Source organism: Artibeus jamaicensis, unplaced genomic scaffold (assembly GCF_021234435.1).
Source record: "Artibeus jamaicensis isolate MK-2021 breed Jamaican fruit bat unplaced genomic scaffold, CSHL_Jam_final contig_233, whole genome shotgun sequence".
NCBI lineage: Eukaryota > Metazoa > Chordata > Mammalia > Chiroptera > Phyllostomidae > Artibeus > Artibeus jamaicensis.
In genome coordinates, this window is record NW_026521486.1 from 4,270,986 (window position 1) to 4,285,740 (window position 14,755).

Below are 14,755 nucleotides of genomic sequence, written 5' to 3' on the forward strand. Positions count from 1 at the left end.
TTCAGAACCCGACTGTGTCTCGGCTCAGGGTCCCTGCCTGCCCTTCCCACTGCTTCATGTTGCCAAGAGCTGTGGGGACAGAGACAGGAGTGACAGACTCACTAGAAGAAGGCTTCCGGAGAAGGGACGTTTGAGCAGATCTTTGCAGAAGAGTCTGGGTTAATCCGTGGTGCTAGTGGGCAGGATACTGGCATCCAAACATTGGTGGCGGCCTGGGCAGAGACCTGGAGGTCTGAAGCAGATGGGGGCAGCAGAGAGAAAGTCAGTGTCACTGGAGTAGGAGGAGTGCAATGAGGTCCCCAGAGGCGAGGCTGGAAATTATGTTACTGCCAGAAGTTGAAGGATCTTGAATTCCATGTTACAAACTCTTATGTTTTCTCAAACTGGTTAAATGGGGAACCAAGATTTTGTTTATTTACAAATATGTCAAACATATAGAACAGCACAGATACACAGATAGAATGGCCCCTCTGTATCCATCACCCAGATTTAACAGATGCCACAGCTGGAACCTCCTGAGGCCCACCTGCCCACCCACTCTTCACTTAGACCTATGTTCCCAGACACCATGCTCTTCATGCTCCGTAGTCCCCCCTTATCTGAGGTTTTGCTTTTTTCAGTTTCAGTTACCTGTGGTCAACCACGGTACAAAAATATTAAATGCAGATTTTCAGAAATACACAATTCTTAAGTTTTAAATTGCATGAGATGGCAAGCCATCCTACTCTGTCCCAGACGGGGTGGGAATCATCCCGTTGTCGTGTTCCCGCACTGCCTGCGCCGCCCACCTTGTTCGCCGCTGAGGAGCATCTCAGTGTCACGGTGCCGTGTGTACATAACGATGGCCCCAGAGCACCAGAGGAGCGATGCCGGCAGCTCGGGTGCATCAAAGAGAAGTCTTAAAGTGGTTTTCTTTTCGGTGAAGAGGTGAGTGCAGAACCAGAAATTCTGAGAGGGAGAAACCACGTTGACAAAACTTTTATTATACTACATTATAATTGTTCTGTTTTATGATTAGTTGTTAATCTCTCACTGTGTCTAATTTGTAAGTTAAGCTTTATGTGTAGGGCAAAAACATAGTTTTACAGGGTTGCCACTATCGGGGGTCAGGCATCCATGCGGGTATTGGAATGCATCCCCTGTGGTCAAGTGGGGACAGCCGTATATCGTTTCTGAAGTTCGTCTGTATTTAAACACACAGAGTGATAGCTGACTTGGAAAGATGCCATTGTTAATTTATCAAATATAGTAAAAGAAGAAACAGGATGGTCCTGAAAAACCACAGGTAGCCCTCAGGCTGGTGTGGCACGTCTCCATCAGGCTGGCAGCACAGCCTGGCTTCCTGGCACAGTGAGGTGTTGCAGGCTGGCACCTTGCACTTTGTGCCTGCCCCTCGGAGAAACCACCACTTCCCCAAGAAGCCCAGGTTCCATTTACTGAGGAATGGAATTTAGAAACTCAAAGCCAAGTGTCAGCTTGGGTCTCCAAGATTATGAGTGTTTTCTAAAACCACCATGCCTGCCTTTTGTGCATGTGTGGTATTTAGCTGTTTAATTGACCTGGAATTTCTTTTTATGGATGTCCTGAGATGGGGTCTTACATAATCATTTTTCTCCCAGAAAGGTATTTATCCCAACATCCTTTATTTTAATTATAATTTAGAAAAAGTTATATACAGTAGAGCAAAACATCTTTGCATTTTAATAGTTTTCTACATTTTCTTGATTAGCTTTGCACATTTTCTTCAGATGACCATTAGAGTTCATTTCTGCAACCATAATGGCAGGGTGCTCCACAGAGGCAGCAGTGGGTCCCATGTCCAAGGGGGTGAAGGGCTGTGGACGTGAGGGTTGAGGCCACAGCCTGGGGAGATTGTGACACTGAGCAAGCCAAGTAAATTGATTAAACAAATATATAAGTATGCATTGATCATGGGAGCCGGGTTTCTAACTGTCCAAGGAGGGCATTATAAGCAGGAAAAATGGAAGGTTAGAAGGGACCCGGAGTGTGTTGGGTTGGAGTTGGAGGTACCAAGATGAACTCATGGTTCTTTCACACATACGAGTATGTACAGTAGACACAGAAGTGGTTGTAGGCGTGGCTATTCACATATGTACATAATGGTCTAGCTACAAGCAGTGACATCCTACTCTGTTTCCAAATATCATCCTCCTCTAAAAGGAATCAGGTGTCCTTGGAGAAGTGGCTGGCTGTTCCAGGAGTTGGGGTGGGAAGGTACACAAGATGAGCCTGGAACATCTTGTGCCAGGAAGTATGGGACTGCTCAGTGAATGGGTCATGTGAATGGACACAGGAGCCAGTTTCAAAAGGTTTTCACTGGCCAATTCTGGGACCGTTTGAGGAATGAATGAATGAATGAATGAATGAATGAATGAATGAATGAATGAATAGGGAAAGCTCTGCCTGCTAATGATGACTAGAGAGAGACTTACCATTAGGCAGCTGTCATGGTTGATTCATGCAGGAGTTGTTAGCTGGTGTGTGTCTGACAAAGAACAAGATACTGGTATAATCTTAGGATTTCTCCCACGGGATACTTGTACTTACCTGTTACACAGTGAGGCGGTAACCTCACAGTGGGGAAGCCTGGCAGAGATGGGCTTGCCCAGGTGGAAGGATGGCTCTCCATCCGTCCCTCCGGACTTGATGCCCTGGAAGGAACCCGGCTCCACATCTCTGGTATTGCGGCCCTTGAGTCTGGACATACAGGTGGAGGGCCGTCTTACAGAACAGAAGGGCTGTGCTTTCAGGAACACGGAAGCCAGGAAAACACTGAGGACTATTGTGGATTGACAGGACACTAATGAGACATGGCAGTTTGTATTCCTGGGTGGGATTCTGGACCAGAAAGGAAAAGGGGACATTGTTAGGACAGTCTTATCAGATTTGAAAGGGTGGCATCTGTGGGATGGACTAGCGTGTGTGTTGGTTTCCTGATATATGAAGGTTGTATGCTGGCTGTAGAAGAGTGTCCTTGTTTTTGGAAATGCACATCGGAGTCTTCGGGGGTGAAGAAGCTTGAGGTCCTCAGCCTGCTCTCAGGACATCGGGGAAAAGCTAGTAGGTGCACATGTAGGTAATGAGTGCATGTAAGCAATAGGGCAAGCGATGTGAAACATTATCTGCCAGGGAGTCTTGTTAAAGGGGTGCATGCGCACAGTATTGTACTTCTGCACACTTGAGATTATTTCGAAGTTGTTTTTTAATATGGTATTGAAATTTTGACTAGAACTCTTAGTTTTATAAACTGATCTGTGGAAACTTGACTTCTTTTTGTCTAGATATGTTGTATATTATTTGCCTTGTTTATTATTGTTTTGAGTTTTTCTTTGGGGTCCTTTGGTAAAGTTTATATCTTTCATCATAGAGCGTTTGCCCAGTTCTGCTTTGGATTAGTCCTCTGGTATCTTTTTAATTTTGTTGTTACTATAAAGTGAAATACTTTCTGCCAGTAAGTGGCAACACTAATTGCTTTCTGTGATTTTGTCTGAGAAGGTTTAGAAATATGTACTCATACAACCTTTAAGTGAGAAAAAAAATCTAATAACATCTTCAGAGCTCAGGCTCAACAGTGAGGGGAAACCCGCAGGGAGCCTCAGCTGGCCCAGAGATAGCCCCACCAGTCCCCTAGCTTCTCCTGCCCCTTTTCCAAGAATTGTTGCCATCTTGTCACAGATTGGTCATCTAAATTGACCTTGCGATGCTCCTGTGACTGTTTAATAGGCAGTCGTTGAGGGGGCAGGATCCCCTGGCCTGCCCTGTGGCATTGCTGTACAGTGACAGAGCATGCGCTTGATAGGGCACCACAGCCTCCTGGCTGCTTGAGATTATGTCTAAAAATAGGCCTGCTCACTACAGGGCAGATATTCAGCTGCTTTTAGGCCTAACTCTGAAAAAAAGCTCAGAGGCGGTGGTTTCTGTGCGCACACTCACTTGGGCACCACGTTGCCAATTGGTGTTGGTGCTAGATTTCCAGGAGCAGAGAGTGTTCCTGGCAAGTGCCCTTCTCCCTGCCCAGCCTCTGGACTGCGGGGGCTACTGTGCCTTCCTTCCTTCCCCTTGGGCAGCAGAGTTCTTTCTCATCTGTAGGAGCAGGTAAGGCAAAGATATTTTTGAGATAGAGTGAGGGGTATATTTTTTAAAATGAGGCTATAACATTTTACAGTGGTTATTTTTTACACAGGCATTAATGTAAGTAGAAATGAAAAGGAAGAAAGTGCATCCACAGACCTGCCACCCTGAACAGTCAAAACAAATGCCCGCTTTCTAGAGAGCTGTAACAGTGGCATAGGTTTGAGTTCACATGCTGCTTTTCTTTATGACTGTATGTAATAAGCATTTCCCTGGTGCTAGAATCCTTATAATTATTGTTAATGAGTATGTTCTATTTGTTGAGCAGACATACCATAATTTGCTTAATCATTTTCAAATGATAAAGAATTAGATTCTTGCCAGCCTTTCTTATAGATATCACTGGAGTGAATATGTTGGTACTTCGATTTCTGTGTGGTTGTTTTGAGATTTGCCTAAGATTAAAATGTAGTAAATAGAATTACTGGATTGAAAGATACTAATATTTTTACAGTCATATGCCTCATAATGAAGTTTCGGTCAACAGAGGATCACATATATGACAGTGGCCCAATCAGATATAATGGAGCTGAATTTTCATGCTTCCGGAAGAATTTTTTCTCTCTCTGATGGGAGCAGTAGCTCAGAGCTTGGCGATAGAGTGCCTCTCACTCAGGGCAGCTCACTTTTGCGGGCACCGATGACATTGCAGTCTATCGGCCCCCGACCCAATTCTGCACAGAGGGGCCTGTCCTCCCAAGTGCCTTGAATTCAGAGGGCACCACGGCCCTCCCAGACCTGGCCTGACGGTCTGCAGAGCTTGTCACTGTGCCTTCTTGGTTGAGGACCCGAGATCTCTGCACAGGCCCACAGGCACTACCTTCACAAGGGCAAGTATTCAGTGCCACTGCCACCGTAGTACAAGCTTTCTGTGACAGCCTGTCCCTAGAGTTGGGACCTATTCTCAAGTGATAATGATATAAGCCATAGATAAGTTTTATTCTTTCCAGTTCAATGCCAGAGAGATCCTTTGTGCTAGACAGGGTCAGTGGAACCAAAAACAAATTTCTAAAGTCAAAGTCAAATTTCTACTGAGTCCTCTCTTCTACTCCCTCTCCATGTTAAACACCCTTTTTTGCTTTTTTAAAAGAATACCACAGTTTTTTCATCCAACACTATTCCAGCATGCAGTAGCCAAAGCCACATCGCCATGGCAGTCCTGTGTTCCTCTGTCTCTCAGCCTAGGACCACCTCCACTCTCCTGACAGTCTGTGTCACAGTGAGCTACGCCTCACCCAGCCAGTTCCTTCCTCTCAGACACTCCCAGTCTCTCCAGCCCACCTCTCTGTTCTTGGAGCAGCACCGACAGCTTCAGTGTTCTGTTTCTGACTGTGTTGGGAGGAAGCGGGCAGAGGGCTTGTGGGACAATGTTTAGTAGAGTCTAGGGTAGTGGACAGTTGATGTCCCAGGCCTTCACATTCACTCACCGCCTCACCCAGAGCAGCTGCCAGTCCTGCAGGCTCCATTCATGGAGAGTGCCCAGTGCAGGTGTACCACGTGTTATCTTTCATAGTGTATTTTACAGCCTCCTTTCTACATGTAGCTCTGTTTAGACACACAGATATGTACCACTGTGCTACAGTTGCCTACAGTATTCTGTACAGGCACGTGCTGAACAAGTTTGCAGCCTAGAAGCACTAGGCTGCCCATGTAGCCGAGGTGTGTAAATGGCTGCACCACCGAGGTCTGTATAACTGCGCTCTGTGGTGTTGGTGCTACGTGGAAATCGCCCAAGAGCACGTTGTTCATAACAGAGCTCCATCATTAAGTGATGCGTGACTGTATTACCAAATTGCTCTTCCAAAGAGTTGTGATAATTTATGCTGCTTTTGTTATTGTTTGTACCAGCTCCATCCTAACCTCGCCAGGTGGGATACCATCTCTTAACTTGAAGGAACAATTTTATAGCTACACATTTGCGACCCTGTGGTTGTTGGGTTTGGGGTTTTTTGCTAGCATTTATATGATCACAAGTGAAGGTAGGTGTTTTTTATAGCTTGCATAACTAACATAATTCAAATTTTGACCCTCAGAATCCAGGCTTTTAATATCTGTAGTATTTCGGTGGATTCCTTTTTTCAAAAGATTTTATTTATTTTTAGAGGAGGGGAAGGAAGGGAAAAGAGACATTGTTGTGAGGCAGAAATGTCGATCAGCTGCCTGTGGCACAGGCCCTGACCTGGGAACCGAACCCGCAACCCAGGCATGTGCCCCAACTGGGAACCAGACTCTGACCCATCATCACCCGTTAGGACAGTGCCCAACCCACCGAACCACACCAGTGAGGGCGGGGTTTCTTTCTTTCCTGATTTGCAAATTCTGACTGAGTTGGTTCCTTAAACTGCTTTCTGGGATTCTAAGCCAGGGAGCAAATCAGCACCATCAGCCAAATTATAGGAGACCCCCAGTCCCTGAGAAAGTCTAGGCTCTGCCCAGCTGTAAACAGGGCATCAAATTTGAGTTATCAGGTCAAAGCACTGGGCAGATCTTCGTGCCTGGTCCACTTCAGAAGAGCCCATGTTTTCACACCTAAAGACAAAAACGAAGATATGTCTAGGCGCCCGCGGTCAGCTCACTTGCAGCGGATACCAAGACGCTTTCTAAAGTGCTTCCTGGTTTGTGAACATCTTGCTGCTAGATCAAGGATGGCTTCTGCTGGAAGTCCAGACCTGGTACTGGGGTGGGTGTTGCATATTCCATTTGCTCTTGACTGTGAATGTTTTGCTTGTTAACTGCTCTGAACCTCAGTTTACAGAAAGGAGCACTAACACTTCTTATAGTAAAAATTAAGTACCTTTATTTACGTAAAGCACCTGGTACAGTGTGTTGCTTTTGTTAGACGTGCAGTAAGGGGGTGACAGCTGCCGTTATTATAGAGCTGACATGGTGTTTGTCAGGATTTTTAAAAACCTGGGTTTGGGTGCTTCTTGCTCAATTTGTGGTGAAAGAAAAGAACAGGCTTTAGAACCAAAAGAATTTGAGTTATAGAATATCGGCTCCAGTTTATCCTAGAGGAGTGGCTTTTGGCAAATTGTATAATTTGGTTTCTTCTCATCCGTAAGTTGAAATATATGTAAAACCACAGAGTGCCTGACACGTAGGATAAATTGTAGTTATTATTACCTTGGTAGCACATACCTTAGATACTGATTAAAGGCAAATTCACTTCACTAAGTGTGTTTTTACTCGGGGAAAAAAGCCAGCAAAGTCTCTGCTAAGGAAGACTTTGTGGAGATCATATTTCAGGAGCTCTGAAGATTCCAAGAGCAGAGCCCCATGGCCTGGTGTGGTAGAAGGAGTTTATGGACTAGGTGTTTCGGAGAGGGCCTCAGGTGAGAGTGGGGCCGTGGCACAGAGGGGACGGAGCAGGTTTGGGCGAGAGGGTGGAGAGGAGCAGACATGGGGTGGGAAGGTGCTGAGGGTGGGTGAGGGGGGCTTCAAAGCATGCGGGGCAGTCAGTGCTGTCCAAGTGGCAGGTGGAGAGAAGCTGCTCAGGTGATTGGCGCTGGGAAAGGGTTGTTGCTGTACTCCCAGGGCAGGGCTGCAGAGGTAAAGGGCAAATACAGGATATGGGGAAGTAGCAGCATTGGGCAAAATCTTAAACACAGAGAGTCAGAGGAGTTTGGGGTAATTCTAAAGCTTGTTATTCTAAAGCTTGTAACCCTTTCACACAGAAAGGGTTGTGGTTTTTCTTGAGGATGATAAATTGGGTCCAGTTGAGGAAAGAATCCCATTTTTGCCATTGAAATTGAGTTGGTGACTGCCCAAGAATAAGCATATTTAGTCATCTTTGTAGAAATTATATTGCAGCCACAAGCAACACTGTGCAGTGTCTTTGCGAGGAGAAGCGGCTGTTCTGTCTCCCCGTTACAACCACCTAATGAGGGCCAGAGGCCTTGTCTTCTGTCCCTGCATGGCTGTTAAAACTGTGCAGTGCGGTGAGTGAGTCCTGCAGACCCCACCCCACCCCAGCAGCCAGAGCACCCAGCACCAGCCTGCTGTTTTGTTTTTGTCGTGCCTTCCAGTTTTCACCCTGGGCATTTCTGACTTTCTTGCAGTTTGGCTGTACATTTGGTCTGACATTTCTAGGTGTTTGCTGAGGAAGGGTTTCCAGTCCCTCTGGTGTGCCATATTGCGTGGAATAGAAGTCTCTCACCCCCCGGGTGATAATAGTCCGCTCTGAAATTCTAGGAATGAGGGAAGAACTATATTAGTCAGGGTCCTGGTAGGAAACAGATGGCACACTCAAACTGGGTAATTTGAGGAGCGTTTAATTGTATCACTCTGGGTTCATTCAGGAAAAGGGAAGCTTTCCATTCCACTTAGGAAGAGTTTTGATAGAGGAATTAAGGGCTTCCCCATCCACTGGAAGGTCAGGGAAGCTGCTCTGGAGCATCTGAGACCGAAGTACCAGAGTGAGTGGCTCTCCCGAGCTCCCGGGGAAGCCACTGTGCATCCGTGTCTGCTGCCGCTACTTCCAGGCCTATCAACCTCCCCTTCCTTCTGCCTTCCACATCTTTCTTGTGTTTCTCTGTGCCAGTTCTAACCCAAAACCATGCTGGAAAGCGGTTCTGGAAAGGTAGCTCCCAGCTTCTGATCGGCAGAGGGTGCTCATGATGCTGCTGAGTTGACCAGTACAGAGCTGGGACTGTTCACAAAGGGCAATCAGGGTTTGGGGACACTGATGGAGAAAGCTGAGTCGCCTGGGCTAGCAACAGCATGAGTTACCACTACCTGTGGGCCTGGAAGGCAAGCAGAGGAAGCAGTTCCCAGCCTGGAGAAGGTGGCAGCGCAGGTTGCCTGGCCGGAGTGCAGCCATCAGCCAGCCTCAGTGGCTGCGGGGTCGGAGCTGTGAGGGCAGATTCCTTCTCCTCACTCTCCTCGTGCCTCTTCCCAGCCAGACGGGGCCAGAAGCCAGGGAGGCAGCAGAGCCTCTCGACAGTCTCTGAGGGCACCTTCTCCAGGGCGTAGAGTAGGATGGCAATGGAGAATGAAATGAAAGAGGAAGTGGGTCCCTGAAAAGCCCTCTCAAGGAAACTCTTGGGGGCGGTTTGGAGAACTTTGTGGAGAAAAGATGGATCGGGGAGTGGGATGATGTTGGACCTGTGAAGGACTAAGGACAAAGGAAGCTCACATTGGTTTCCTATAGATGACAAAGTTGTTGGCCCCACGAGAGGGTGGCTGCTGCCATGTGGACTCTGGGCCATTGAATGTAAGGCAGTAAGTTCTAGACCTCACTCACTAGCGCACCTCCAGAGGCTTCCTGAAACATTCAGGAAGTTAGGAAAATGGGAGAAAACCAGGAATGGGAAAGTCGGGGCAAGGAAGAGTTGGGGAGGCAGGTGCATTGGTAAACCTCTTTTGCAGAGCGTGTATACAGACTCCTTGTGGGGACCTGCTTCCTTTGGAGTGTCACATTTCTTAATGACCCCTGTGTTCATTCATGGTGCTTTAAAACTGATCACACTGATGCTTTACTTTTTAAATAATGGGATAGGATTGGAATGATGTCTCTTAGATTATTTTATGTGCTAATGTTAAAATTACAGTGACTTTGGGTTTGCTTTTTCAGTTGCTGGTGTACTTGGTTTTCTAACTGCTTTACTTGGGACTCCTAAAAATAGACTTGCACCCACTTTCTGGTGCGAGATAATTCATGTACACTAGGAATATTTAGTGTACCCTGCAGGACACTTTTGGTTATGAAATTTTTTTCATCTAGTCCAGCAATTTCCAGCAGGTGTGCTGCAAGAATTTGTAATTATTTAAAAATTTTAATGATTTTAGAGAGAGAGGAAAGGGATGAGCAAGAGGGAGAGAGAAAAACATCAATTTGTTGTTCTACTTATTGATATCTTCATTGGATGGTTGTTATGTGTGCCCTGACCGAGGACTGAACCCACAACTTTGGCATTATCGGAATGACACTCCCAACAACTGAGCTACCCCCCAGCCAGGGCAAGAATTTTTAAAACATGCAAGGCCCGTTTAGTCAGGGCCACAGACTTCTTTTCCCGTAGATTATCAGGTGAAAAAAATGATCCCCATCCTGGCAGTGTGGCGCAGTGGATTGAGCAGCAGCCTGCAAACCAAAGGTCACAGGTTTGATTCCTAGTCAGGGCACATGCCTGGTTTTCCGGCCAGGTCTGCAGTTGGGGGCCTGCAAGAGGCAGGTGATCTGTTTCTCTCCCTCTCTTTCTCCCTTCTTCCCTCCCTCTCTTTCTAAAAGTAAGTAAATAAAACCTTTAAAAAATGAGCCAGTGTAGCTCAGTGGGTCGGGTGTTGTCCCGCAAACTGAAAGGTCTCTGGTTCAGTTCCTGGTTAGGGGACATGTGAGAGGCAGCCAGTTGATCAGTGTTTCTCTCCTCCTTTCCCCTTCCCCATTCTCTAAAAATAAATAAATAAAATCTTTTCAATAAATAAATAAATAATGAGACTTACCAGCACAATAATTGTCTGGTGTGGATGACTCAGAATTATACTTATTTTGTCAAATTGGCAAAAAATATGTTTTTTAGTGTGCTGCAGAATTTCAGTAATTTATGTACGCCATGAGGTAAAAAGGGTTGAAAATCGCTATTGTAGTCCATAAACCAGAACTGTAACGACAGGAGGAGAAGGGCAGACCTTCGAAGGAATTGTACCCAAATGTTTCCCTCTCTGGAGCTTGGATTTCCCCAGGAGCCAGGGGTAGCCCGACGTGAGACATGCTGATGTCAAGGTTAGTGGTCCTCAGCTCTCAGGGCTCCTGTTCAGGAAGAATTTGGAGCAAGTGACAATGTTGTTTATACCCTTGATTTTTCAGAAGCCTAATTTCAATTACTGAAGGATTAATTAAACAACGTGTACTTATGGAGCAGTTCTCTCTAGGAAGCGTTCCATTGAACTGCCAGACTTAGTCTTTTTGTTGGCTTGAACGCATGCAGAAGCCACCGGCACTTGAGAGCTGGTGTGGAAACGTACCCAGGCAGGATGGAGTCCTTCTTGACAGTCCTAGAAGTAATGGGGACAGGCGCCCTTGTGAGGGGGAGGGAGAGAAAGGTTGTTGGCGGCCACCCACTTTCAAGGCCACCTTCTGACAGGACGAGTGCCAGCTGTCCCTGGCTGTCATTCACCCGCTGGGTCCTGTAGTGTTAGGAACTTGGCCTGAGGGGTTTGAGTGCTTTGAACCCTGTGCTTGGGTTTCCTCATTGTGAAGTGAGGGTGTCCATGTCTCGTGCAGTTGTGGTTCGGTCAGGGTGTGGAACGAGCACTGCAGGGGGGCACTCCTCTCCACTCCAGCAACCGGTGGTGTTGCCCAGCGGGTCCCTTGGAACGCAGAAAATAGTCTGTTGCAGGGGCATTTTGGGAGGATGAGAAGCAGTTTCCTCTGGATTCTGAGGTTATTTGAATGTGTAAAGGAGACTTCGGGTCATGTGATTTTATACCAAAGTAATAGCCCCTTGTCTAGCTATTTTAGACCTAAGATATTTCAGGAAGAAGTGGGTCGGGCTCCTGGGATTTGGAGTTACTGGCCATCTTCAGCCCTTATTATGTTTGTTTTCTGGGGTCTTCTCATGCCTCTTATATTGATTCAAGTTGGAGGCTTTTCCCCTTGAAACTGGGCCTGGAGAGATTTGACAGGCAGGGTCTCCAGTATCTTTAGCCCTTCTTTTAGGCTGATTGTGTTCTATTTATATTAAGTTCTAGCCTAGTTCTCTAAGGCCTAGTTCTTGTACCATTTACTGGTGCACGGAGGGCCTGCTGTGTGCTGCTTACTGTCTCAGTGACGGGAGGATTGCAGAAAGGCTCAAAGTCTCTGCCCTTTAAGAAATTTACATTCTAGTGGAAAAGAGACAGACAGTACACAAACAGCATATTCATGTCTGTTGGGAGTAAGTACTGAGGAGGAGGTGAGGTGGTGGAAGGCATTTGGGAAAGTCGAGGTGAAGCTCTTTTTTTTTTTTTTTTAAGATTTTATTCATTTATATTTAGAGGGGAAGAGAAGGAGAGAGGGAGAGAAATATCAATAAATATATGGTTGCCTCTTGTGCGGCCTCTGCTGGGAACTGGCCTGCAACCCAGGCATGTGCCCTGACTGGGAATTGAACCATGGTTGTTTGGTTCACAGGCCCTCGCTCAATCCACCAAGCTATACCAGCCAGGGCAAGGCGAAGCTCTTTTTAGTAGGATGGCAGAGGAAGGCCTTACTAATCAGGCGACATTTGCCTGGAGACTTGAAGGAAGTAAGAGGGACAAACTGTGGGGCTGTGAAGAGCGGTGCAGGTGAGAACGAAGTTCTGGTGTAGGAACAGCAGTGGCCCACCTGGAGCCATGAAACAGCGGAGCAGAGCAGAGCAGGAGTGAGGTGGGAGCCGCTGCAGGGCGTGGGCATAAGGAACCTAACTAACCTTTTTAAATATCACCAACTTTTCCTGCCAGTAACTCCATTTCCAGCCCCCCTGAAAGGAAACTACGAAACTAGCTTCACAGCCATTGTAGAAAATCTTTGTCCTAACTTTTGTGTTTCGTAACTTCTTTTTTAAATAATTGGCATTAAAGTCATTTGGAGCAGTTTTTAACCTAGTCTTGTTCATTTAAAAAGAGCTTTAAATCACATGCTAATTACATTTGCAAAGGTAGTGCAAAGGGCTGGCCCAATCAGATGACTTTAGGAAGAGTGCAGGTCCTCGGCTTGATGAATTTTTATTTTCCTCTGTTGTGCTGTTCTCCAAAGTGACTGTTCAATTCCCTGTTTCACAGTAATCACCAATAATTCAGTGAATACTGAATTGCCAAATAAAAATAATAAATAATAAATAAAAAACTACATGGGGGTCAGAGGTGTTAGAACTTCTTGCAAACCACCATAAAGAATCTGCAAGAAAAGTCACTGCTCTTTGGCTTATGCTGCCCAGCTCTTTGTTACCTGGGCATCGATGGCTGGGTGAGAGGGTGCCTTGGACACAATTATGTGTCAAGAAGAAATAACCCTTAAGTTTGTGTGACTGACTGCAGTAAGGAGTCCCTGCAGTGGTAAGTCGTGTCACCAGTCATCATGGGGAGTTGGTAACTAACAAACCTGCAGTGGCATGCATTTGGCTGTAAGAGACTAAATTCTGTTATCAAGCCTGTCCATTTCTCAAATTTGGGGAGGGGGCAGCCATTGAAGTGACTGAGTCATCATTTTTTGAGATTCTTGCTTCAGTGACCAGTCTAATAACATGAAAGCAAATAAATTAAAGTGATTTTTAAAGATCTTATTTACTTAGAGAGAGTGAAATCAGTTGCATCTCACAGACCCTCAACTGGGGACCTGGCCCACAACCCAGGCATGTGCCCTGACCAGGAATCAAACCAGCAGCCTTTTGGATTGTGGTCCAGCACTCAATCCACTGAGCAATACCAGCCAAGGCAAAAAAGTGTTTTTCTCATCCCTGCCACACCACAACGGGAAAATATTTTTAAATTGTTTTGTTCTGTTTTGTTTATTGAGAGTAGTAATGTAGTCCTATATTCTTATCCAGTTGAATTGGAGGGTAGTACTCATTTATTTGATAATGAAGTTTTTACTGCATTGAATTTGTTTTTACCCAGAGTGTTTCTTTTCATACTACCATAGACTCCTGCCTCACTCTTTTTGGGGAGGGGGGTACAGTGAACTTTACTGATGCTGCACGACAAGGTAGGGCTTCCTAAGCCCCTCTCTTTCTTTGGGGGTCTGGGATGGAAACCGGAGGTCAGGAGATTCTCAGTGTGTTGAGGGATCGACATGGGGCACGGACTTGCCAGCAGCTGAGGGCCTCTCTTCCTTGCTGGGGCTGGTGATCCAGGGGTTCCTTACTCCTTGAGGGCATGTGTTCTACCACTGTGTTGCTGTAGCCAAATTTATTGTCATATCAGGAAATGAGCTTGACAAGTGGTCATTGAAAGTAATGCCAGCCCCAGCATTGAATATGGAGGAGTGGGCATTACTGTTCAAGTTGCAGGAGACAGCCTCATCCTCAGTATATCCCAGGATGCCCTCAAGGGGGCCCTCCGATGCTTGCTTCACTACCTTCTTCTTTTGTGTTTTTTTCATTATCATTTATCCCCCCCATACCCTCTTTCACCTCCACCCACCCTTTTCCGAAGAATCAACACACTGTTGGTGGTAGAATCCATGGCCACTACCTTCTTATCATTTGGCAGCTTTCTCTAGGCAGTAGGTCAGGTCCACAACTGATACATTGGGGATGAGGACACAGAAGGTCATGCCAGTGAGTTTCTCATTCAGCTCAGAGATGACTTTGCCCACAGCCGTGGCAGCAGCAATAGAATAGGAATTAGTTCAGCAGACCCTCGGCCGTCACACCACAGATTCCCAGAGAGGCCATCCATGGTCTTCCAGGTGGCAGTGATGGCATGGACTATGGTCCTGAGACCCTCCAGCATGTCATGGATGACCTTGGCCAGGAGGCCCAAGCAGTGGATGGTGCAGAAGGCATTGTGACAGTCTTCAGGGAGTTGTCATACTTGTCATGGTTCAGAGCCATCACAAACATGGTGGCATCCACAGAAGGGGTGGAGATGATGAGCCTCTTGGCTCTACCCTTCTCCATGGTAAAGCCACCAGTGGACTCAA

General features: G+C 46.4%; 1 protein-coding gene across 4 annotated transcripts in view; it reads left to right on the top strand.

The window, feature by feature from the left end:
* TCF20 (transcription factor 20) overlaps positions 1 to 14,755 on the top strand; it is a 97,024-nt gene that overhangs the window by 37,644 nt on the left and 44,625 nt on the right. The gene's annotated exons all lie outside the window — the stretch shown is intronic.